Genomic DNA, 5,487 nt, shown 5'->3' with positions numbered 1-5,487 from the left:
CCGGGAGGGGGGGAGGAGCGCAGGCTCGAAGGAATGAGGGAGGGCGCCCGGGAGCACGCCGACCGGGAGCACCCTGGCGGAGTGACCGCGGTCGATGAGATCGATGGACAGTGGTCCCTCTCCGCCACGCGCACGGGCGGACAGCTTCTGGAGGCTCGTGGGGGAGAGGGTCACTGCAGGGCGAGAGGGCTGGGTGAGTAGGATCCAGCGAGCCCCCTGCCCCAGGACGAGCCCCGCCTCCGGGTGTAACTACACTCACACCCCCTCCTGCCGCACCAGGTAATCCTGCGAGAGAAGACACCGGGCCACTTCGCTGCGTGGGGGGAAAGGGAACGGTAGGGCTCTGGGGAAGGGGGGCGGGGGGAAGAGCAAAGGAAAATGAGGGGCAGGGGGGACGATGCATCGGAAGGGGTGCAAAGGAAAGTCTACTGAATCTCAGTGTAGCTCCTACCCAACCTCTCCCCACCTGCCAGAGAATGAGCTGTAACCTACTAGTGGGGACAGGAAGGAGACATGACCCTGATCCGGGATAGGACCCTTGCCCTATATGTTGCAGCAGCACAAACCCAGACAGCAGATGCTCCCGCGAGAAGGAATAGTGCCCAAGGAGCTTGACTGTTCCTAACTCTTAAGAAGAAATCCAGGAGTTTCAGGGCGGCCATCTGAGGATCCCGAATAGCGGTTATATAGATCATGAGCCATTAAGCTTTTGGCCTCTGGGGAAGGGTTAGAACGCGTCTCTGGAAGTAGTTTTAGAGCCCTACTTGAGAAGGTGTTGGCTCTCTGCCCTGGAGCACGCTCACAGGTGCTAGCGAGCAGGTACCAGTATGTCCTTCAAGAATAAAGAACCACTCCGACTGTGTATCGACATCAACGGGTATGTTTTAAGGCTTCAAAAGGCTAGAAAGAGGTGGGGTGAGGAAATGTTCCCAGCACCACGCCAGGTGACCTGGTACTGGGAGCAGCACTCTGCATGTTTCCTAGACTCCCCGGGTGATACTTAAATGCACTTAAGTTTGCGAACCTTTGCCAAGGCTTTCCCTACTTAACTACCTCTCTCTCTTCTCAACAACTGGCTAGCTTGTTGACAACCTGCAGTCCAGCTTTGGAGAGGAAGACGTCATGTTTTCATGCAATAAACCACTCTTTGAGATAGGCTTGGCCTTGGTAGAGGTTGATGCTACTACACCGAGGTCAGAGGTCAGAGGTAGGAGCCAGGAGATCCTACCCATTCGATACCACAGAACTATGACACTGGCTAACTTTGGATGATTTAACCAACCTTTTGGATGAAATAACTCTCCCTCAGAAGTGCCTTCCACCCACTCAAAATGCACAGCATACTAGCACCAATCAGGTAGGCTTCAAAGGGAAGGTCTGCTTTCAGCGGCAGATTCCCTATTAACAGGAAAGCACTAACAAGCTTTTCCTAAGCCTATTTGTGCTACATTGTAATTCTTCCTGTATAAATAGAGCAGTTACTGCAGATTCTTGGTTAAGTCAGAACAAAGGTCTGTCTTAAGTTGATGTGACACAACTTAGAAAAGGACCAGAAATTAGGTCCAGTCGATGACTGAGTTGATCCCTAAGCAGGATTTATTTTTGAAATAAAAAATCAACAGAGAAGGGAAAGTTCAGATAACTCATTGGTAGTTTGGAGAGGAGAAGGAGGGGAACTAGTTGAATCCTTGTTTCATACATCAAGAGTAAGTTCTAGGAGGAATAATGAGTTAAATATATTTTCTAAAGCAAACCAGAAGAAAATAGAATATTTGTGTAAACTTCTGGCTAGAAGTATTTCTCATGGAAGCAAAAGAAGGAAATGATAATAGATATGACTGGACAATAAAACTTCTATGTGTCAAACATTTTTTAAAAGGCAACCTAAACCAGAGAAAAAATATTGACAGCAAACATTTTTAAAAGTCTGAATATCTATCTATCTTATAAGTGGGGCTCATACAGCTGAAGTAAAAATATAGAGTCCCAACGATTGAATACAAACAGAAAACAAGCCACCTACAAAGAAATCAAATAGTAAACAATATATGGTAAAAATTAAACTTTCTGGTACCAGAGAAATAAACATTAAAACAAATTAAAGATAGAGATATAAAGACCATGAGTACTGGCTTGCTCATACACTACTGGTGTTATGAAATGATACCGTCCGTTTGGAAAGCATTGGGACTATAAGTTGCAGGTTAGAGGGCTCCTACATTTTGACTCAGCAGTCCCACTTCTGGGAATCAAGCCAAAGAAATACTCCCTGCTAGGGAAAAGTTATATACTGCAAGTTGTACATCATAGCATTATTTATATTGAAGACTTAGTCACAACTTAAAGATACTAGAGTAGGGGCTATACCCAGCTCCTCGTAGCCACCTGGACACAGTGTTACTTCGAGTTTCTATGTCTCTGTGCATATCATTCCTGGTCTCTGCCTTAAACACTCTCCCTGCCTTTTTTCTCTGAGCTGCCTCCTCTTCCTTCTACACTTTAATCAGTGTTTTCAAAGCTACCTCATTTGTCCCCTCAAACATCTCCTGCAGTCTTCCATTTTGGCACTGGGAGACTACCTGTAATTACTTGTTTACCTGCCCTTCTTCTCTGTTGTGACTCCTTCAAGGGTGTGGTCCACCTCCTTTTAATCTTAGAATCACTAGCATCCTACTTATGTGGCAGGTGCTTGGTAGATACTTACTAAAGGAATGGGTGAATCATTTACTCAGACCTTTTACAGACGTTAAGGATAATGATTATAAAGATATGTGGCAATGTGTGCATACATGCTAAAGACAAATTTTAAAGACACTGTGTATGGAATTATCTCAAAGTAATATTGTTAAGTGAAAAAAATCATGATACAAAACAGTATATCCAGTAGGCTATCATTTTGTAAAACAAGTGTGCTGGCAAAAGAGATTGGAGCCCTGACCGGTTTGGCTCAGTGGATAGAGCGTCGGCCTGCGGACTGAGGGTCCCAGGTTCGATTCCGGTCAGGGGCATGTACCTTGGCTGCGGGCACATCCCCAGTGGGGGGCGTGCAGGAGGCAGCTGATCGATGTTTCTCTCTCATTGATGTTTCTAACTCTCTATCCCTCTTCCTTCCTCTCGGTAAAAAAGCAATAAAATATATTTTTTTAAAAAAAGAGATTGGAAAATTTATTTACACACTAGAGTCCTGGTGCATGAATTCGTGCATGGGTGGGGTTCCTCGGCCGGGCCGGTGATCGGGGCTGTCTAGCCCAATCCCAGTCAGTACCAATAAGGGCTGGCCAGCTGGGGGAGGGACCGCGGGAGGTTGGCTGGCCTCAGGAGGTTGGCTGTGGGAGCACACTGACCACCAGGGGGCAGCTCCTGCTTTGAGCATCTGCCCCCTGATGGTCAGTGGGCATCATAGCTACGGGTCAGTAGGCCAGTCATAATGGTCACTTAGGCTTTTATATATATAGATTATTTTCTGATAATGGGTAGCCTACCTAGAGATATAGATGGGAAGGAGACATGCTTTATTTTTTAATATACCCTTTTGCTTGTTTTCAAATTTTGTACCATGTACATGATATACATGTTTTGAAAAATAAATCACTCTATAAATTCATAAGCAATTATATGGAGTTAATTCTTGACAAATAATAACAGTTGTTAGATCATGTGATTGTGGCTGATTTTAGTTTCATGTTTCTGGTTTCCAGGGGTTGTTTTTTTTAATGTAGTTATGTTGCTTTTACAATTACAAAGATTCAAATTATAAACAAAGGCAATCATTATATTTATTTCACCACAACTCCTTCATGACTCCATAAATTCTGGTCTATTTTAAGGAGAAAAAAGTGAGTAATTTTCTCCCTGGAGACTGTTTTGGCCATTTCCTTTATAATTCCAAGATTGAAAAATGGTTAATAAGTTTACTCAAAAGCTCATCAGCCTGGCAACTGGCAGTAAGAACAGGTAAAGCATGTTCTTCTAATAGTTACCTGGCTGAACAGCAAGATATGAAAACAGCATTTTAACCTAAGACATCAAGTTTAATGAGCTTGTCTGTCTGCCTCCCTTCTCCCCCCCCAACCCCCACCTTCTCTCTCTCTCACCATCTCTCTTGCTCCTCTAGTCCTATATTCTTCTTTTCCTTCTCTGTAGCCAGCACTCCATGTTGCCTATGCGCCTCCTTCCTCTCAGAACCCCGTGCTATTTCAGTGTCCTCCACTCTTTTAACAGCCATATGCTTTGGGAAAACCAGCCCAGGGCCAGCTCCAGGAGGCGAATGGCTCTTGCCAAAGTTTGGTTCAGAAATGGGCATGTGACCCAATGCTGGCCAGTGAGCATGAGGAGATTCAGCTGGGGTTTCCTCACATCTGAGAGATGGTTTCGTTTTGGCCTTGGATTGAATTGTGTTTAGATGTGACACCTGAATCCTCTACAACCTCGCCATAAAGACCAGACCAAGAATGGCCGAGTGAGAAAATGGACAGAAAACCCAGGCCTTCATGACATCGCTGCGAGGCAGACCTAAGCCGATCTCAGGACTTCCCCTCAGGAGAGACCTGGCCTGGTGAAGGCTCCGTGAGGTTTTCCGTTTCATGCAGCTGAAAGTATGATGACTTCAACACTTTCCTTCTGATGTTCTCCCCAACCCTTTGGTTTTCTCTTTAAAAACCACCAGTGTTTCCACGTTTCTCTCAGCATCACTTCTTTTTCTACTTTCCCCTCCCCTCTCTCTCTCAATTGTTCCTGTCTCTCTTAAACAATGCAGGGTGGGGAGGGCTTTAGCACTCTCTGGCCAGACTTACCCACCCCTTTCTCTCAGACTTCTCACCCACAAAGTGCTCCCCTACCTCCAGCCCCTTAGTAGTCATGGTTGACAGGCCTGGAGAGATGGAGCAGGGCCAGCCTGAGAGAGTCTCAGGGCAGCTGGGATTCAGCAACAAAGCAGTCCCTGCGTGTGGCTGAAATGGAGGTGATGTTCTTAGGAAAGCTGGGGGCCTGCGTTTCCAGGAGGAAGCCAACATGCTCACTCTGCAGAAAGAGGAAGGAAGCGCAGGCGCGGAGAGAAGCAGCAGCAGCCTGTGGGGGTGTGGGCCCTGCAAATGGTGTGTACTTTGCGCTCTGAAAGGCTTCCGGCCTGCCACGGCCTTCTGTCTACTTCTGGATTTCTCCTAGAGGACCCTGTGCCTGAGATTCTTAGATGGAATTCTTCCATCACACCCCCTTTTGGCTTTGGCTACTTTGAAGTGGGCAAATCAAAGAACCTTGATTAAAACAAGAGGTCATCCGACCTCAGATTCATTATGAAATGACATTTTTTAAAAATTGGTCATAATATAAAAGCGTATTTTTGTTCTATTTAATGAATTAAATATTGCGCCTACCATTCCTTAGTTGAAATTAAAATGTTGTATTTCTCTAAAAATACTGCTCCCCCAAATCAGTACCACCCTCATGCCCCCTTGCCCTGTGCCCACACATACCCAGTGAAAAAGACCA

This window comes from Myotis brandtii, unplaced genomic scaffold (genome assembly GCF_000412655.1).
Source record: "Myotis brandtii unplaced genomic scaffold, ASM41265v1 scaffold538, whole genome shotgun sequence".
In the NCBI taxonomy this organism is placed as follows: domain Eukaryota; kingdom Metazoa; phylum Chordata; class Mammalia; order Chiroptera; family Vespertilionidae; genus Myotis; species Myotis brandtii.
The sequence above is the reverse complement of the archived record's forward strand: the minus strand, read 5'-3'. Positions refer to the sequence as shown.